At 41.3% G+C, this 20061-nt stretch overlaps 1 protein-coding gene and 1 long non-coding RNA gene across 3 annotated transcripts in view; both read right to left on the reverse strand.

The window, feature by feature from the left end:
- mtm1 (myotubularin 1) overlaps window positions 1–1387 on the reverse strand; it is a gene marked incomplete in the record, with an annotated part of 28986 nt that extends 27599 nt beyond the window's left edge. The window contains 1 exon segment of the mRNA XM_036146194.1: window positions 1275–1387.
- Window positions 1388–9423: 8036 nt separating this feature from the next.
- LOC110368466 lies at window positions 9424–12870 on the reverse strand. 2 transcript variants are annotated; one of them, XR_004932497.1, is made up of 4 exons: window positions 12607–12870; window positions 11606–11686; window positions 9736–10756; window positions 9424–9656 (listed from the first exon to the last, which is right to left on the reverse strand). It is a non-coding gene; the product is annotated as an uncharacterized LOC110368466 (long non-coding RNA). The 2 variants fall into 2 exon arrangements; XR_002428094.2 differs by having other exon boundaries at window positions 9424–10756.
- Window positions 12871–20061: the final 7191 nt, after the last annotated feature.

Genomic DNA, 20061 nt, shown 5'->3' on the forward strand with positions numbered 1-20061 from the left:
CGTTTGTTTGTTTGTTTTACACAATCGAACCCAAATGAAATTGGGAACTGGATGGCTTTCTTTTAAAGACGCTAATGTTCAAAACCTTTTTTTTTAAGTTTTGGCTCAACAACGACTAACATCTCTTTCCTACAAAAGAACAAAAACAAAAAAAACATCACTACCTTATTTGTTAAATCCTAATATTATATGCTTAGTTTGTTGTTGAACAGGTGAGAAAAACTCACAACACACCTCTGGTGATTTTTTTAATTTTATTTATTATATTCTTTTGGCTGATGAAGACTTTTGACTTGTTGATCATTTTTGTTTGAGCTGAGATCAGTAAATCTTAACAGTTAAAACAATGATCACTTAGTGAGGTTCAAATTAAAGTTTATTTCTTTATCCAAACAGTTTAATGTGTGAGAGATTGGGCTTCTTCAAACACATCTTCCCCAGACGTAACTTGATCGGTGGATGAAACATAGACGGAGACTTTCTAATGACAGTTTACGGCTTTCTCTTTTTAAATCAAACGAAAAGTTAGCAGCCAATGCATCACTGCAGTCTTGGGTGGATTTTCTGTCTAAAGAAAAGCTTTATAACCGTCTTATTATTCTACTGTAGGAGATCCAGGTATGATTAAAAAAATAAACTTTCTGCCCTTTCCAGTTTTAATGACAATGGATTCAATACTTAGGAGAAACATAAACCAGAAGCACATCATCACTACAAGAATGAAGTAAACTGGCCAGTTGGCTGAATTACTGTCAGGTTGAGACCAAAAGCAGTCAACCAGCTGGATGGAAGCGATGTGCTCTCACTTCCTCAGACATTTCCCTCTCTGTCAGTGAGCAGTTCCTACATTCAGCGTGGTTACGCGAACTAAAGGCAGAAGCGAGCACTCCAAGCACACACATTGCATTAAAAAACTTGGATCTGACCAGAGAGGCTGCACAAATAAAGGCTGCAGCTGTGTCTAGCCAGCACACACGGGCTGCAGCAGCATTTCCTGAGCAGGCTGCGGTGCTGATAACCGCCTCCGAGCGGTGAGCACGGAGCCAAAAGGCCCGGCCGGCTGCCCCTTCTAAACCCCTTTTAAAGTTAGCAGTCAGGCTCAGCTGTGGACCTGGACCAGGAAATAGTGAAGGCCCGGACCAAACCGCCGCTTGTTGCACTACAATTGAGGCAAATTCCTCGCTTACAGTTCGGAGAAACAAACAACAAAGAGTCCCCGACGAAACTTTCCCCGGACTGACACGACGCGGAGCCAAGCAGACGTCTTCACGTACCTGAAAAGTGCGATTGTTTTGTGGCTAAATGTCGATGTGTTCTCCTCCAGCCACAGCACCAACTCACTGTGCGTCACGTGCCGAACTGTCACAGCTCCGATTGGCTGGTTTGGGCTCGCCTCCATTACCACGCCGGCGCACCTAGCGGCGCACGGAGGAGGCGTCCGCTAGCGCGCGCCCCACTCGTCACGTGATATGCAAAATCGCCGTTAACGTGCTTCGTCCAATGAATGTGAGGAAACAGATGCGTAAACACACATTTTTTATCACTTTTTGTCCCCATTTGGAACAACAGATGCATTCTGGTAAAAAAAAAAAAAAAAAGTATTCTGCTTGGAAAAAGTTAGCCTATTGTTCCACCTTGTAGAAAAATGAGGTAAAGTTTTTTTTTTAACATATGACGCTTTTATCAGAAAATACGTAATAACATGTTCTAAAATTTTATTCAACACAGTGCAAAAGGCAATTCCCACTGCTCTGGTTGTGCTGAGAAAGTGTAGAAGTACAAAATAACCATGTTGGCTGGGACTTTATTGACAAAAATGCAATGATAAAAACAGAATAAACATTCTGACTTCAATATTCTTCCCATCAACCCTGAGCAGAAAACTAAAAATGATAATATTTCTCAAAACAAAATCAGAACCAAATGTATTTCGTTTCCACTCTCACAATAAGCAAAATAAATCTATTTCAAAATTATGAATGGAATCTACTTTTGTGGGGATTATATACCAATATGAATATCTGTGTGTTTTGTGAATCAGGTATTGACACATAGAACATAAATTATTTCATTGCATTGCTATAAATGGTTTTTGGAAGGATTTTCAAAACTGAGTCTCATAAAAAGTCTATTTGGCTTTTTACTTAAATGAAAGCTGGTCTTGTAACATGGAATTAAAAATCAAACAATGAACATTTTTATCCACACCTTTTTAAGTGAAATAATTCTATTTAAGGATGTCCTGATGCATCTCAATAATTCAGGTAGAAAAAATAATAAAAAACAGGAAATCGATTAGGCCCTTTGGACGGTTCTTCTTATTAAACATTTTCATGTCTTCTCCAACAAACTTCTTCAGTCTGTAGAGTTAAAGCTAAACTCAACCTTATAAGTAATACCTTTGATCCACTGACCATAGTCAGTGGATCAACAAATTTAATCAAAACTCTGATGGCCTCTTACTGTACTCTGTCTTTTAGTTGGCAGCTCAGAACACCATGGATTTTGTGGACAAGGTGAAGGATGTTATCATGGAGACGGATAAAATTATGGTCTTTGATATCACATCACCCTTTACATGTGTTCCCGTTGGTGAAGCGGTGGACATGGTCTGAGCAAGCTTAAAATCAGACACCCCCCTTAACAGCAGAATGACGCTTTCCACAGACAAGCCCTGCCAGCTCCTGAAACTGTGCCTGAATTCAATCACTTCTTATCTGGGGGGCAATATTATAGGCAAAACCATGGGTGTGATACGGATCCCCAGTTTCTCCTATTGTTGCAAACCTGTGCATGGAGGAGGAGAGGGATTTAGCGTCCTTTTTCAGGGACACCACCAAGCCATTGGTTCAGGTATGTTGATGACAACTGGGTTAAAATGACATCTCAGCAAGTCCAAGATTTCACTGATCACATCAGTTCTGTGGCTATATAAATTCACATGCGAATATGTAAAAGATGAGAGGTTGGCTTATCTGCACTGTGACGTCTCGGATGGAGAACAGTTAGAAACTGACATGTAGCACAAACCCACCCACACAGACCAGACAGTTTGACTCCCATCACCCATCATCAGAACTCTATCACAGAGCAGACAACGTCCCACAAACTCAGGTGCCAGGGAGAAGGCGAAATCACACACAACACAGGTCCTAGACTAATGTGATTATCCATACTGGGCTATTCTCAGAGCAGACAACAAACCCAAACAGGACTCACGTCATCAGGTGAAAAGAAGGACCCCAAACCTAGACCCAGACCATCAGTCATTCCCTACGTTGCAGAAGTTTCAGAAAAAGTGAGATGTTTATTTTCTAGACATGACGTCCCAGTGACTTTCCAACCCCAAAACACATTCAGAGCAAAGGTCGGTCCACCCCAAGGATCCCCAATCAGAGCAATGTTGTGTGTGTGGTTAAGTGCCAGGAGGACTGTGACCAGTTATGGTGCTTTCACACTGAACAAGACAAATTTTTCATGTTGATCGCCTGCCATTGGTTGCTTAACATTTCGCCTCTCTCTCTCAAACAATCCTTGCTTACAACGCAGCCAGTTTCCCCCCAGCTTGCTTCACTGTGTCATCAAATAAGACGAGCGTCTATCCGCTTGCCGGTTCTTCTTGTCTGTTCAACTCACCATGGCAGACATGGATTTTACAGAACGAGTTATGTATTTACAGTTTTTATTGGTTGCTTTGACCTGTTTGAAGAAACTGGCAACCTCTCAGTTTTCAGCATCACCATCTCTGCAGAGCAAAAGACACTTCTTGCAAATGAGTTAACCCATTTTCATTGGTTTGACACATTTTCCCCACCCTTTTGCAAAACAGTTGACGCAGATGTCATTCATGCAGTCCAAACTCCATTGCTTTAGCTGTGGTAGCAAAACAGAAACCATATGTTCCAAGCTCTTAGAAACTTCTTGATCAGAATGAAATCACTGAAGCACCTGATTGACACTTCTTTACACAATTTTTCAATTTGCAGGCTTTACGTAAAAGATGCCATGTTGTGTGTTGTTCTTTGCAAGCATGGATGGTCTAAGGCAGATGAGAGTCAGAGTAAGAGGTAGATGAATCAGGGGAATAAGATTATGAGGAAGAGGAATCCATGTGTGAGGTGAAGGTGTAGCTGGAAAGGCTGAAGTTACAGATGAAATTTGGGCAACTATGATTACAGTAATCATGTGGTAAACCATGGCCTTTCACTTAGAGGGGCAGGACAAAGAGTCCAAACTTTTCGCAATAGAAACAAGGTTGCATCCATGGTAAGAGTTTTTCGACAGGACAGCAGGTATTGCTGCTATACAGTATATACAGATACATCTCTATCTATTCCTATAGGAATTCTTCGGTGCATGGAGATGGAAGGTATATGATCACTGTCCCTATGAGCAGATGCCCTTGTTCAATGCAATGACTGCTGCTGCTCAAGATGTAGATGCAGAGCATGTCAAGGATGGATCAGGCATGCAAGAAGGTTTTTCCCTAGGTGCATCGCAAGGGAAAATATTGAGTGTGATGAAGATGAGGCCATGTGGCCTATTCCTCAGGACAGAATGGACTAGAAGGAACAAACAGCCCTAGTATTTTCTGTTGGAATCTTTCATTTTTTGGAATATTTCATTTGTTTATCTGGAAAAAAGAATGAAGAATAAATAAAATTTGCATTACAACATATTTGCTTCTGGATCCATTTTTTGCAAAAAGGCAAATTTGACTACAAATGACACTGCCATGTAAGCTGCGTACAGTCTTTGGCTACAATGAACCAGCAATGCCACACTGATTCACATTGAGTGTGGTTTTTTGTATTTTGTTGCCCCTTGTGTAACGAATGATTGGAAGGGCTCAAACATTTGTGTGCAAGTTGTGTTGTTTGAGGGCAAAATGTGCTTTTGGATCATATGTTAAATGTTTTGGCAGAGTTGGAGCCTTTTGCAAACAAAATGTTTAATTTTGACCATTAGTGCCACTGTTTAGACCTCTGCGTTAACTGTTTTGAAAAATGTGGGTTTTGAGTTGACTGCTGTGTCAAAGCAACCAATAAAAACTGTAATAAGGAAAACTGAACATCAGTGTTGGTGAACCTGGGTCCCCCATATCCTCCAAAAGCGCACCCGGTCTGGCGAGTACCACCACTTGTATGACGGTCACTTCCAGTCGTTAAACAGGATGGTGACCTCTGGGTCCAGTGGTCCCCCTCTTACAATGCTGTTAATACGAGCATGACTCAGCCCCCTGGGAACAATAAGTGGCCATCAGACCGCTAACGTCCAGCTGTTAGCCTGATGGTCAGTGACGGCTGGCCCATAGGTATGGCAAGCCGATGAGGCCAATTATCGTCCGTACAATAACGCGCAGTTCCAACCCGTATTTTACGTGAGCGTGTTTTTTACGTCACCGCATGTTTCCAGCCAGAACGCGTGGTGACGTAAAAAACGCGCGCTCGCGTAAAGTACGTGCGGTGGTATTATATTATCAGGAGCTTTTATGTGCTCAGCCACTAGATTTAAAGGTGTTTTACCCAATAAGACCACAGCAGCAGACACAACCAGGAGGTCCCTGATCGTTGGGGAAAGGCAGAAAGAAGATGCACCTTCCTTTCTGATCCTGTCTAAATCCTGCTTAGTTCAATAATAAAGTCTGATATTACACAAAACTCAGAAATACAAAGCATACAGAAAATGGCCTCAAGGAAGTGTTCGATAGGCGAGGAGCAGCAGAGCTGGCTGGAGGAACACAGGAGGGAGTTTAGCAACAACTCCACAGACTGAAGAAGTCTCTGGGAGAAGTGCAGAAATGTTTCAACAAAAAAAAGAACCCTTCCAGAGGATCTACTCAATTTCCTTTTTGCTATTTAAGGATGTACAAAATCATTGCAACAATACAAAAGGCCAGTCATTATAACAATATATTAATGGTGTACTCTCTCACCTGTCCTTTTTTTCTCTTCATACCATATATTGTGTAATAGAAGCAAAGAGACTTGTTTAAACACCACAGATGTCTCAGTTTTGCAGTAAGATAGTGATATTAATGGACTGAGCATGTAGTTCTCAGGAGTAACAGATCAGGTTGCACAGTTATTTCCAAAGCTACTTCATTTACGGATCATATGGTGGGCATATTATTCCGTCCAGTTCACTTCAAATAAAATAAATAAATAAAATAAAACGAATGGTAATCAGTTGTTCTAACTCAAACTATTCAAGTGGTCTAATAATCATTTTAAATAGTGATAGCTTTGAATTTTCTTCTTCTCTTTGTCAAGCTTTTTTAAGTCACTGACTCCAATGTTGCTACCCAACAGATGATGGCAGGAGAGATTTCTCTGTCAACAACAGATGTAGAAATCTGCAGTACCGTGCTGCAAACACAGAAGGACCTAAGCTTCCTCCAGTACAGTCTGCTCTGTCTCCTCTTGTATGCAGCTTCACTGTGTCTCTGGTCTGGTCAGTGGTCCAGGTAAACACCAATATATTTATAATCCTTTACCACCTGCATTTCATCACCTTTGTTCACATCCAAGATGAGCTGATTGTTCCAGCACCATGCCCCAGCATTCCATCAGCTCTCTGTACTGTCTCTAGTCCAGGGATACCCAACTCCAGTCCCCGAAAGCTTTTAAATGAATCCCCCTCCAGCACTCCTGAATCAGAAGGCTGAGTTCCCCACATCATTGAGCTCTGCGTAGACCTGGTAACCACCCTTTCATCAGATTCAGGCATGTAACGCACAGGATGCATCTATGAGTTGCAGGATAGTGGCTCTTAAGGCCTGCCCAAACTATGTACCCAACAACTTCAGAGTATTCCTGCAGCTGACAGGCCTTTGACTTGTACTGAAGGTTCTGAGTCCTGCAGAGTGAACATTAATGGTGAAAGCCTGGTTCCCTGTGGTGCTTCTGAGCTGCTGTTAATCTCGTTAGAAACGCAAACTGTGGTCTATGTGTCGGGTACTCATTGATCCTGTCATAGTGAAAAGAGGATTGACTCTGAAATAGGGGCAACCACGGAGACAAGGAATCGGTAAGAGAGTTTATTTTAACAAGAGTGTGGACGGACCGGAGAGGGAAGCCGGTGGACTGGATCGTCCCTGTTAAAGGTTGTAGCTAGGTTTTCTCCAGGGAGGGGGGTACTCAGGGATTCAGGGGTCGACAGGTGGTGTTAGTCCCGAGCGGGTCCGTTCTTAGTTCGAGCGGCGTTGGAGGGTGGACAGGCAGGTTAGCTCAGGCAGGAGAGCAGAAGCGGCCAGGCGACTGGAGGATTTCCTGGACAATACGGCTTGGAGGCACTCGGTTCAGGGTCCAGATAACTAGGAAGGAGACAGACACACAGAGGAAGGTTTTGCCAGGGAAATAACTGAGAAGTTCAGCTGGAGTCGGTCTAGTACCACGCTGGAGGAGATACAGAACTGACACCCTCCTCTTAGTTTCAGCTCCTTATGTAGATCTCCTCATTAGTGGAGATGAAGAACATCTGCCCATCACACCCTGCAGAGAGGACGAGAGAAAGACCCAGACCAACATAACCTGCGCCCAGAACCGTGAGTATGACAGATCCAGGCAATTATGGGGCATCCACCTGTGTCCCTGGGTTCTCTGACATGATTAATGAGACTGAATTTATTAAAATGCTCAATTCAACAAAACACCCTCAGGGTGCAACCAGCCTGGGCCAGATGTTTCAGCTCAGTCACCCAGCCTCTCCCCCTGCCTGTTAGACACAGATGGGCAGAGAGGGGAGACAAGGGAAGTAATAGCACCTCTTGATTTTGTTAAAGGCTATGATGGAGAAGCAGTGGTTGAGCTGTGGCACAGGTTATGGTCAGGGAATAAAAAATATGGACATCAGTTGTAAGATCCTCTATTGGCTTCATCCAGACCTTAATCAATCCGACTCTCATTCTGCTTGAGGCCTGTGGTCATATTTCTCCCCGGCCACACATATTCTGCTGGAGCTTGGTCTCCAGCTCCTTCCTGGTCAAGTCTACCTGTCTCTAATATTGACCCTAAGTTCCTTTTGTATACACCTCAATATTTGAGTATATTTGTAGGGGGGGTGCAGGCTACCCCTAACACTGAGTTTTTATTTTTCACTAAGCGCTTTACCCAACACAGTGCCTACACATTTATGGCAGGAATGACATCCCGTCCTGTGTGTAAATAAAGCAGCTGACCTACTGTCACTGTCTTGTGCCTTAACAGTATTTTAGCTACAGAGTTACGCTGCTTAGTGGCCCGTGGTCAGTTTGGGCGATGCTGCACACAGCTCTTTTTTTCCAATTGCACACCTGCAAAATGGTACTGGGTGCTGGAAGAGCACTTTTCCACCATTAGCTATTTTGCTGTTGTCGGTGCGACGCAGGACAAAAGCAGGTAAACATCACAGGGGTTCAGTGTGCATGTTGCAGCAACGAAAGGCCAGAGGCACACAACGGGCTGGTTTACAGTGTAAGTACAGCTTCATCACTGAGCCAGTCATGGTTCTGGTGTCACACGCTTTGTTTGCCATAAGATTTCAATTGTTTTCCAGTCAGTCATTTGAAGTCACAAGTTATTTGGTCAAATGTCAGGTCGTTAGTGATTTTGTCAAGTTAAAGGAGCGATACGTGATTTTTCACCACTAGGTGGAGCTTGAGCACTGTCTGTAGCCCAAAACAAGATGTGTATCAAGCCACGCCTCTCTCTACCTCTAACAATCATCTCATCCTGAATGTGAATAAAACAAAGGAGATGATTGTAGATTTCAGGAGAAACAGGGATAGGACCAACACAAATACCATGCTGGGAGGGGTATAAATACCTTGGTGTTCACCTGCAACAAACTGGACTGGAGACTCAACGGTGAAGCTGTCTACAAGAAGGGACAGAGCAGACTGGACTTCCTGAGGAAGATGCAAGATGCTGCAGATCTTCTATAAGTCTGCTGCAGAGACTGTGATCTCCTCATCATGTGTCGGGGTAGCAGCGTCAGAGCAACTGACTTAAAGGAGCTCAAACAGCTGATAAAGAAAGCCAGCCCTGTTCTGGGTATTCTTCTGGAACCTCTAGAGATGACTGTGCAAAGAAGGATTGTTCTTAAAATGAAGAACATTGTGGACAACTCTGAGCATCCTCTTCATCAGACAGTGTCTCCAGTTAGAGGCTTCTCCAGAACCGCTGTAAGACTGACCGCTACAGGAGATCCTGCAGCCTGCAGCCATCAATGTCCACAACAACTCTGAAGAAACCTCTATGAGTTACAGCAGTATCTATTTTTAAATTTCAAGTGCATTGAATAGTAAGAATTTAAGACTTGCTCCACTTAACTGTAGGTGTATCCCTTTACTGGAAAAGTTGCCACCCGAAGCCAGTGCAGAGCAAATGTATTTGTATTTGGATAATTTATGAATGTATTCGTTTTTGTAATCATTCTGCTAACTGCCTTATTAATATAATAACCTTTTACAACAATTTCGACATTGCTTGGACGGTTTCTTCCCATTTAACAAATAAATCATGAATTGTAAAATTTCACCCTCTGAGAGTACCGTAGCTGACGTGCTAAAATGTACCATCTGTGGGTTAAACGTTTGACTGCTTTCCCTTCTAGGATACTGAGTTGTAGTAAATCATCAACAATCACTGTCAAGGAAGGGACGACGTAGGGATGTCCTACCAAGAAAGAAAGCATGTGATTATTGTGCTTGAAACATATGTGCATGCTGTCGTTCTATTGATTTGAAAAAGTTACCAGAATGATGCTATGGCGCCTCATGCAGTAGGAGTGCTGTCAACAGAGGGCCTGACATCAGAAGGAGCCCCATTGTCAGTCCGTCAAGCCCCGATCAACCCGGACCTACAAGATATTTGTATTTGTCACTGCAACAACCATCCCAATGTAATTCATACTCTGCATTTAACTCATCCCTCAGGGAGCAGTGGGCTGCCACTGTGTGCTGCCCAGGGAGCATTCTGGTCTTGCTAAGGGACCCAGAGTGGCAGTCTGGATTTGAACACAGAACCTTGAAGCCTCTCCAAGATGCAAACACCCAGATTTCTACCAACTGGGCCACCACTCCCCCCAGACTCCTAGCAGAAAGCGATGCACCGTTGTGACCTCTCTGATAAAGACAGTATGGTGAGAGAATCCCCTACCGCTGAATGAGCCTCCACTGCTGGCATTTTTCCTACAGATGAGAATAAATAAATGCTATTTTCTTATATTTCAGGGTAAAAATAGAGGATAAGATTATAGGAGCATGTTTTTCCATTTTTCCATTATGTATGTATCAGTGTGTTTTATCATTACTTACATACACAGCTCAACAAATTTAAATATTTTGAGAAAGTTTAACATTTTGTTACTTATTTAAGAAAGTCAAACACAGATATTCTATAGATTCACTGCACAAGCCTTTATTTCTTGTAATTTTGCCCGAGTATGGCTTACAGGTAATGGATCTAACTGAAGCAACAGCTGTAAAATGAAGTCCTAAATAAATAGAACATTTTTTATTCAACAATGCTATTTACTTTTCATGACAAGGGGACAATAATGCTACACTGTGCGCTGCAATAGCGAGGCATGCAGATCACATGTCTTTTCTGCTAATTTCTCTACCCATTCAATTTTGTATTTAAACAAATGTTGTAGTCTGGTCCTTCAGAGCAGAGCTGGGTAGAACATCCTTGTCAGGTCCTTGAGCTTCCACCGAACAGATCCACACAGTTGGGTTTTCAGGTTTGTCCAAGGAAATGTCATTCACTTCATTCTACATGAAAATATCATGCACATGAAATGTACCATTAGGGCTGGACGATGTAGAAAAAAAGCACTTTGATAAAACAGAAATCATATTGATCGATATTGATAATTATCAACAAATTAAAAACATATATTTTAAGTGCATCCCTGCCCATTTTATGCTGTTCCTTAATGACCTATTTTAGAGAAAGAACACTGAATTCAAATTCAACTCTTTATTCAACCAACTTTTTTCCAAAAATGAAAGTTTTTTTTTTTTTATTAAAAGAACAGCTCTCTGAACTTTTTGAAGGGGGCGGAGCTCAGTGACAGAGCGCTCCTGGGTCTGCGTTTGTGATTGGTTGGGAGGATGCAATGACAGTATTATCCTAGATCATGGCCTAGAATGCAAAAGGAAGGAAATCTGTTCTTCAATTGAAAAAAAATTTACCATTTTTTTTCTATCACACCACATGTCTATCCATCCATATATAATGCTACTGAATTATCTACTCTACTTATCATACATATTTAAATGACGTCCACATATTCTCCAGCTTCCAGTAATGGAGTTATGATGATATTCTTCAGACAAGGGATCAAATTTTTGTGTTTATAAAAATAAAAATAAAAAATCAGACAAGTGAACTGAAGAAAAAAAACGAAACAAGAAGCAGATCAGTGTAAGGTGTGAATTTTTGCCATGGTTGTCTTTAATAGGAGATGTTTTAATTAGCAAATAAATTCAAATCATACAGTATATCTAACCCTGTCTCCATCTTAGATGCCCGCAGGGAGAATAGGATGGTCACTTATATGGCCGTTTACCGTTCTCCTGTTGCATAATATAAAAGTGTATCACAATGCCGTCACACACCCTGAATCTGGTGACTCGGGGCAACCATAGGGACTGGAACAGGAAGTGGTTCACCTTGAGCGGCCATCCTCACATATGTTCCTGACAGGGCAGAGAATGACCTGTGAATTTCTGCATGTTTTGTGTTGTGCGTTATAATTTGTGACTTAGTTAACACACACACACACATAATTCAGCTCCATTCAATTCAGTGTAGCCTTACTTGTCCTCGAGGGGCAATTTCACGGTGATGCTGTGAAAAGCTTTCTATTCACATATTCTTAATATTGTTTAGTAGCAACCTTGATTTTTTTCTATGCATCACATTACACCTGAAAGCTCTGCAGATTGTGTTAAACCAGTGTGTAACTCCAGTCTGAGGCCGCAGCAAAATGTTTGAGACAATGTAATATATGCAATCTCACCATTTACCTTTGTGAAGTCCTCTATAGCTTATACCATGGTGCCTATGTTCACCACTTTTGACCCCCCCAAAAGTGTTAAGTAGAAAATACTCAGCGGCAACAAAATAAAAATGAAAAAAAATTTGATAAAAAATGCAAATTCTTTTTTTTTTTTTACCTGCTCAACAATAAACTTAACGTACAATATGTTAATGAAATAAACACATTTTTGTCAGTTCTGTAGAAAACAAATCTATAAATCCTTGTTGATTTGAAGAATAAAAAAGGTCTTTGGAGGTTTGCTTTGTTAAATGTTTGTGGTGCTATGTATTATTACTTTAAATTAGAAGAAAAAAAAAACAAATTTGGGCCATTCTTGAATTGTGACTGAGGGACAAAAAAATTCAGAAGCTGCAAATGGCCCCTGGGCCACACATTGGACACCCTTAAATTTGGAGCCTGATGGACAGTTCATTTTAAATGTTTCTACATCATATTGTAAATGAAGCAGCTCTCATGTGCAATGTACACAAGATATGTTCTTGACCAAAAACCAGGAACTCTGGGAGAAAAGACACTATCTTGCTAATGTACAACAAGCTCTGTCTTAATTCTTACCAGTAGTTCTCAGGGCCTGCTTGTACGTGGATCAGAAACATCCATAATTATGACGGAGCCATCAGACCAAGTTCACCCAACACGCTCTCTGAGAACAGTTTTTAAAAAATAGTGAATCACAAAAAACTCAGTTCAACCACCTAGTGTCCTTCATTAATCGACAACTGGACCAGCCTACTGACATACTTCAGGAAATCGATACCAACTGAACTGCTTTCTCGTCCTCCAAGCTCCAGTGGCCCCTCCTCCACCACCCCACTTTCTGCCGGGGCAGCCACCTGTCTTACCCCAGAGGGTTTCAGTGGTGAGGTAGGATACTGGAGAGCAGGGGTCACCAACCTTTTTGAAACTGAGAGCTGCTTCATTGCTGCTGTGTCATACTTAGGGCTACCAGTCAGTACTGAGCTTTGATCTAAGAGAGTCAGAGTTCACCTACGTTTTGTGTAAAATAAACACTTTTAAGGCTTTTTTAAAAATAGGTTGTCATTTTTAAAGCAAAATAAATGTGAGCGTGATTAAAAAGAAAGAGCAATGGAATAAGGTAAAATTTTAGATGCAGCTCACTGGTGGTTTGCTATTTTTAGAACAGGTCCGAGAGCACCACATGTGGTTCTTGGGGACTACCTGGTTACCGGGGAGGGGCTCCATGAAGGGGGGGGGGAGGTTTAGGACAAATACTAAGGCCCCTGACTGACAGTGGTAGCTGGTCGGTTAGCATTGGGCCTTATCACATCCTTCAGCTTTTAGGCTTTTTCTGTTCATTTGTTTTAAAGGCAAAAACCTCTGAAAAATTGCGTTCCAACATGGGAAGCTCAATTCGATAAATTTTGATGCGAATGAACATCCCTCAAGGAATCTTTCTTTTACTGTTATTGATTGTACTGCAGTAGTGATTTAGACAACCCCACCATAAACCTAAAGTTGATCATTCAGAGTAAAAATGGATAAGATGCGATAGAAGTTACAAAAGTAGCATAATCTGGCTGAAACATGCAAGCTCTTAAATTAGGTTTCCTTAATGAAGTGCAATATGAGAAGATGAACTTGCTTGTTGACATGAACCAAAAGATTTGGAGCAATAAATCTCCATCGCCACCCGTACTGACAGTAATCTCAGAGAATGTTATGCTGAACCATTAAAAAAGTCAGAACTGAAACAAAAGGTCTTCCACTGGCCATGACACATTTCTGGTGGCCTTCCTTGAAAAGAGTCATACTTGAGCATGTCCTGCAAGAACTGCACCCAATCCCAAGCAGCCTTCTCTGCTCGTGGCCTCTCCCTGGTTAAGTGTCCTTTAGGTTACCAGTCTCCTCTTTTCATATCTGACAAAGGTGACATTTTTGTTCCCTCAGTTCAACAACATGTACTGCGCTGCAACAGGATCTGGGCTAGAACCATATCTCCAGACATGAAGGTTCTACCTGTATGAACCATGCAGGTAGAACCCAGATCTCAATACGCCACCAATGATGTCTTCCTGATCTTTTCATCGCCAACATGCCACATAAATACTCCATAACGGAAGTTTTGCAAATGATCTGAGTGATCATTGTGTACTTGGTGCAGTTACAGATGCCAAAATCCCCCGTTTTCAACCTATTCTTATTCAAAAAAGAATTCCATTCCATTTTAGTGAACATGCCTTCCTTGATCATTTATTTAATTATATCTGGAGGCAGACATAAAAAGGAGCGCTACCGCAGGTCATTCAATATATATATATTGAATGACCTGATATATATATATATATATATATATATATATATATATATATATATATATATATATATATATATATATGTTTTTATATATATAGATCACTATGTATGTAAATAAGACAGCATATGCCCATCCCTATTTCTTTTGTATTTTTTTTGTATCCTTTTGTATCCTTTTGGAGCGTTCTGTTAACTGTGACATCATCCAGAGAAGACGGCTCACCCGCTACTACCATCTAATGTAGAACAGATTACTAGATCAATGTGTGCTTCTGTGCTTGTTTGTCTGTCTTGTTGTGTCTCTGCTCTGTCTTCTGTAACCCCAGTCGGTCGAGGCAGATGACCGTTCATACTGAGCCCGGTTCTGCCGGAGGTTTTCCTTCCTGTTAATGGGTGGTTTTTCTTCCCACTGTCACTTCATGCTTGCTCAGTATGAGGGATTGCAGCAAAGCCATGTACAATGCAGACGACTCTCCCTGTGGCTCTACGGTTCCCCAGGAGTGAATGCTGCTTGTCGGGACTTTGATGCAATCAACTGGTTTCCTTATATAGGACATTTTTGACCAATCTGTATAATCTGACCCAATCTGTATAATATGATTGAACTTGACTTTGTAAAGTGCCTTGAGATGACATGTTTCATGATTTGGCGCTATATAAATAAAATTGAATTGAATTGAATTGTACATATGAAGATTCACTGTATATAACTGAATGCACCTTTCCTACTCTGCACCTTCTTGTATGAACCGATGTGGCAAGTGAATTTCTCCATTGTGAGATCAATAAATGCTATCTAATCTTATCTTATCTTATCTTATCTTATCTTATCTTATCTTATCTTATCTTATTTGTCTGCTTGATGTTAATCTTGCCTTGGACTACTTTTAAAATAGTTTGAATAATTTTATTGACAAACAAGCTCCGTTTCGTCAGCTGAGAGTTATGGGTCAGTTCATCCCTGATTCACCACTAAATTAGCAAGTATTTTACACAGGATAAATCAGCCTTGGGCCACTGCAAGGAAATCTGATTTTGCTGATTGACGATTGGTTGCTTGGGTACCATTAATTACGAAACAAATGTACTGCTGTCATAAAGAAAGCAGAACAGGATTATTATTTGTCTCAGACTGCAAAATGCTTAAATACCCCAAGGACATTTTAACAAACTGTTAAGACCCTCTCAGGCAACCATCAATGCTCAGATTTCCCCCCATGCATTAATTATAAACTCCACTGTGGTATCAGTTAAGTAAGAGATGGTCAACCTCTCACTTCCTCCATGAATCATTCCCTCAACAGAAGCGCCTTTCATTTTTCAAATTTAAAGTGAAGTTTCAAAAGCACTGGAGGGTCTTGATCCTCATTAATCTATAGAACCTGACAAATCTTCTCCTTACTGTTTATGTTAAGCAGCAGGTATTACAACTGAGAACCAGACTCTCGTTTTTTTTAAACTCTCTTTGCAAACTAACCTTGTGACAGATTACATATCTGCAGGCTGCTTTTTTTCTCCCCCTACTTAAAGGTGGTGATCCTGGTGTGCTAAACATTTATCGTCCCATTTGAAAACTTTGTATTATAGCCAGTCATCTTAAAGAATATTTGTAGATAATTTCTTGTCATGTCATCAGTCTGATTTCAGGAAACAGCACAGTCAAGTTACAAAAGTTGTCAATGGCATCATTTAAGCCTTGGATGCCAATTATTATTGTGCTGCTCTTTTCATTGACCTGTGTAAGGCATCTGACAATGTCAGTCATACTATCCTTTGTCAAAAGGTGTCTGATATTGGTTTATCAGATAATGCTGTACGTTGTTTTTCTAATAATCTGTCAAAACGTTGACAATGTGTCCAACACAGTGGTTTGCCACCAGAATACTTACATGTCACTCAAGCGATGTTGGTAAAAATATCACTGGTGCTTGTACACATTTTTATGTGGATGACACTGTAGTTTACTGCCCTGTGAAAACAGTTTCTGCTGTGCTTGGGTGTCTGCAGTCTGCGTTTGGCACAATTCAGGCCGAGTTGCTTCACCTGAGACAGTCCTAAATGCTGTTAAAACAAAGGTCAAAGGTTGTTTCAATGACCTCTCTTCCTCTGTGAGGTTGCTGTGATATTGTGATTATGAATGCTCCCAGCACCTCTCTGCAGATGTTGGGTTATGTCTATCATGGAGGATTAAAGCTAATAACAGGGTATAAATCTCTTATTCACCACTGTAATTTATACTCTCAGGTGAACTGACCATCATCATCAATCCATAGACTCGTACAGTGGTACATTTTCTGTCAAGTTAATGTTTTCCGTTTTAGACACAGAAGCAGCAAACATGGAGACAGACAGTAAGTGAAAAGAGCTTTTATTAAAGGTTGTGGAAGTGGGATGACAGAGGGATTAAGGAACTGGGGAACAGGTGACTGGGTGGGCTTTGGTTGCAGGCTGTGAATGATAGATGGACAGGGTTAAGCACCAACAGCAAGCAGGGAGATTAGATGGTGAAGCAGAAGCTGACTGAAAGATTTGGTGGGTAACGGATTCTGGCAGGAGGCAGAATAGGCAGAATAGGCAGTGGGCTGCGCCTGCGGACTGTCAGAGGAAGTGTGGTGAACAGCTCGGTGGTAAAGAGTGTTGGAGGGTGGACAGGTTTCGGTGGATAACTCGGGACGCCAGCAGGGCAGGAGAAGCGGTGGTTGCCAGGAGTGCCAGGAAGGCTCTTGGGATTCTGAACTGGAACACAAACTTCTCAGGAGATGACTGTGAGAACGGTCCAGACCAGGTTCTGGATGGGATAGATATCTGGGGAGGAGGACACGGATGTCAGACGGAGAACAGGGAACCAGGGACAACTTGGAGAAAGCTTTGGTCAGGTACCACTCAGGGAGAGCTAGTGCTCTGACGTCTTTGTTCCGTCTCCTGGCTCCATAAATGCTCCTCTTAATTGGTGCTGCCCACCTGCCACACCCCGCTAGCCTCGTGAGACCATCCTGATCTCGCGAGCTTTCAAGGTTTCACTCGCAGATCAGTCTGGCTACTCTCCGTTAAAGAAAATTTGGAGCCGTTCACCAAACAAACGTCCAATCAGCGTTGGCTTTGAGGCGGGTTGAGGTGTGACGCAACGAGAAGCGTGACAGTTCAGTCTAAAGAACATGGCGGCTTCAGCCGATGAAACTAGCGTTAGCGTGGCTATCGAGCAAGTTTTATCGGAATTACAGAGTATTTCTTTGCTGAGCTAACGAGCCTTTACCTGCAGCAGCAAGAGTAGCTTGGCTTGTGATTGTGTTTTCGTCGTCGCTCTGTTACGAGCGACGACGCATCTGATTGGTTTATTTGGCCCGTCTATCACCAACATAGGCCAATCAGCTAACCAGTATTTTCGCCCCTTCCCAAAATTACTTCAACGGAAGGTTTCCAGATGGATATGCGGAGCAAATCTATCTGGCGGAGTCAGGTAAACACCCCGCTGGAAAGAGGTGGGAATATTCTACAGCAGATCTGGAACTACGTACTACGATTCCTCTGGGACAATTTAAATGTATTTTAAGACAAAAAGAGAAATCTTCTTATGCAAGTTGCTCTTGTTTTTCAGTCATATTCTAGCAGCTTATTTAACTGAGTCAAATATTTTAATTGAATTTATTCTTACTGTGTAAGATGTTATTGATTTTTGTTGTTGTTTTATTTTATCAAAATGGGCTTCCATTTGAAGTTAGAGCTTGGATCTCAGGGAGAATAGCTGTATAAAGAAAGGTTAAATAAAATAAAATAAAATAAAATGCTTCACAAGCAACTCAGAAATGTATTTCAGCTCAAGACAACTTAGTCTTCTACAGATTAATAACAGATCTGTTTTAATATATTCTTTGACAAACTGGGACCCAGTGCAGCGTAGTTTAAGGCTCAGTTGCCTTCTTGCAGTGGGTTAATTTAAAGGGGCAACAAGTGAAATTTCACCACCAGGTGGGCTGATGAGCACTGTCTGTAGACCAAAACCAGATGTGTGACAAGCCACGCCTCTCTCCACCTCCACTCCAGCTGCAACCCGTCAGCGTGTATGCGCATATTTGCCAAGGGTGAATACACAGCAACAAGAAAGTAAGTAACTCATAACTTTATAATGCTGTTAGCAAGAGAGTGGAGGTGCTCTGCCATTTTGTTCCCACGCTGCTCTGCTCTGCTCTGACGGTGGCCTTTTATGGGTAGGAGCTGGAATGGGGCTCATTTTCAGCGCTGGAGTTTTATGCCTTATACTGGCCCACTTAAGATAATGACCTATTATTATTAAATACATATGCAGATTTATTTAATATTTCATCCTATTCCCTTTCACCTGTGGGCTTTGAGTATTTACTATCTTGCCTTTAATGATAAAAGATATATATAACAAGTAACTGATATTGTTTGGGTACAGAAAGTAGTTCTATTAGAACTAATGCTTGTTCACACGCTAGCTTCTACAGCTCACCTGTTTCTTCCATACTAACATGAGAAATCCCCTCATCACTATTGGCTCTGCCTATGACACTAAATACCATGTTGAAATAGGACTGGGCTTTTATCGTCTTATTTTATCGTTATCTTGAAAAATTCTTTATCGTGATAAGAACTTGGATTCATCTTGGCAGCGATAAAATCCAACCAGTTGTGTCTGAAAACCCCCAAAACAGCCAGTGATGTCAGGATTTTTTGCTATTTCCCCCACTGTTGGTTTATTGAGAGCATCAATAAATATCAATACATTCAAAAATCTAATTAAATGCAGTTGCTGTGTGCAGTTTGGTGATTTAAAAAAAATCCCACTTTATAACATAACTAAAGTCCTGATCAAAACAGATTTCTAATTTTGTTTATATATTACATATTTTAATGTTTTTTAAGGATAGTATTAGTGTTTACATGCAGTTGCAGCCACACAGTTACCTGAAAAAGACCTCAAGAATCTGTAAATAGTCTTTTATCATCACTTTTATCGTTATCACAACATTACCAAAATATATCAGGATAAAATTTAAAGTCCATATCACCCACCACTTAAAAAAAAAAAAAAATGAAATTATCATAAAATTATCAGCACGGTCGGCCCGGCTTTGTAACCAAGAGACTGGAGAACAACACAGAAAGATGTGAAGTTATCCCATACTCCAAATTTTTTGTTAATTTCTTTCTATCAAAAATAATGAAAATGTGTGTATTGCTCCTTTAACAGTCTGTTTCTGAGGTGATATGATCAGGGTTAGATTAAGCTCTCTTACAGGAAATGAAAACAAAGAATTTCGCCGAAATCCGGGTTACTCAGAGTTTTTGCATAGCCCGGGTTCTGGAAGGCTTCCCCTTGTGCATTGTTTGCACCGGAAAAAAAAGAAACAGCTGCGAGACAGAGGGAGGTTGTATGTCTGAGGAGGAGGAGGAGGAGGGGGGGGGGGGGTCGTCATAGCAACGGAGTCAACCTATCAGAGTAAAAGCTTCAGTTTGCTCTGGGTTTTTCAGTCAGGCTTTATCCTTGCCCTTCCGTCACGCTCATTAAACCTTAATGGGTTAAGTTCATTTTCAGAGCCTTTCTAAGCCTGGTTATTATTTCTCTGTGCTGGGTTTTATGGGCAACTACATATTTACCTGTATAACTTCAGATATTACGCTCTGCATGTTTTCCCATTGCACCAAGACAAAGCCCAAATGAAAACATTTGAAAAATAATTTTGTCGCTGCATACATCTGCAGTAGCCTGATGAC

The sequence above is a fragment of the Fundulus heteroclitus genome, chromosome 14 (assembly GCF_011125445.2).
Source record: "Fundulus heteroclitus isolate FHET01 chromosome 14, MU-UCD_Fhet_4.1, whole genome shotgun sequence".
Taxonomy (NCBI): Eukaryota; Metazoa; Chordata; class Actinopteri; order Cyprinodontiformes; family Fundulidae; genus Fundulus; species Fundulus heteroclitus.